This window comes from Myotis davidii, unplaced genomic scaffold (assembly GCF_000327345.1).
Source record: "Myotis davidii unplaced genomic scaffold, ASM32734v1 scaffold1476, whole genome shotgun sequence".
In the NCBI taxonomy this organism is placed as follows: domain Eukaryota; kingdom Metazoa; phylum Chordata; class Mammalia; order Chiroptera; family Vespertilionidae; genus Myotis; species Myotis davidii.
The window spans coordinates 418884-419835 of NW_006287253.1; positions in this window are offsets into that span (position 1 = coordinate 418884).

Consider the following 952-nt stretch of genomic DNA (forward strand, 5'->3'; position numbering starts at 1 on the left):
GTAATCCCGACCTCCGATCCCTCCGTCCGGAGTCCCCAGCCTCTCCACCCCCAACCTTCGAATCCCGAGCCCCAGCCCTCAGCTCCAGTCACAGCCCTGAGCACTAGACGCGATGCTCTCTTAACTCTCCTGAATTACAACAATTTATCCTGTTGAACTAAGATGTGCAGAACAGTCCTAGGGTGTGTTGATTTCTTTTCTCCCTCCCTTTCGGCATTTAAGGAAACCAGGTGGGTGCCAAAGACGTGGGGCCAGCCCTAGCAGAAACCTCACAAGTACTTAAACCTTTTAGAAAGTCAAGGTTACCTGGGCTGCAAGTTACATTAAGACAGGCTTTTGGGATCTCAGATGAATTAGGGATGACAAGACCAAACCCTGAGACCTCTTTCCCGCTAGGTCCCTCTCCTGTCTTTGGGCTGCCAGTCAGAGCTTTAAAACAGACACTGGCTTTAGTCTTGGCTTCCCGGGGACCTGCCCCAGGTATCTGTAGGAGGGGATGGCTCTTGTAAGCCTGCAGTCACAGAGAGCCAAGGTTTTGGTGGTGGCCTGCAGGGGCCCTGAGGATCCAGCACAGGGAGGAAATGGTCCAGGTATATGATGGCCTGGAGGCTGGAGAATGAGTAAGGATGCCGTGCTCAGGTGGGGATGAGTGGTTGTTGGGTCAGTGTAAGTTTTTGGAGAATAGGGCATCTCAGAGCAGTGCGTTCCAAGTTCTTACCTGGCAAGCAGGCAGAGAACCATCTGACTAATGAGGCTTGAGCGAAGAAAAGTACTGACACTGGGCTCGGCTGCACATAGAGTGGCGGGAGGCCTCCGGCAGGCCCAGGCTGTATGAGCTTGCAGAGGATCTCTGGCTGTCCCAACTGGGAAACCACACCAAGTGACAGGGACAAAGCAGGGGCTGCCAGGAACTGTGGAGAGCAGCTGGGCCGGGAGGTGGGGGGGAAGCATC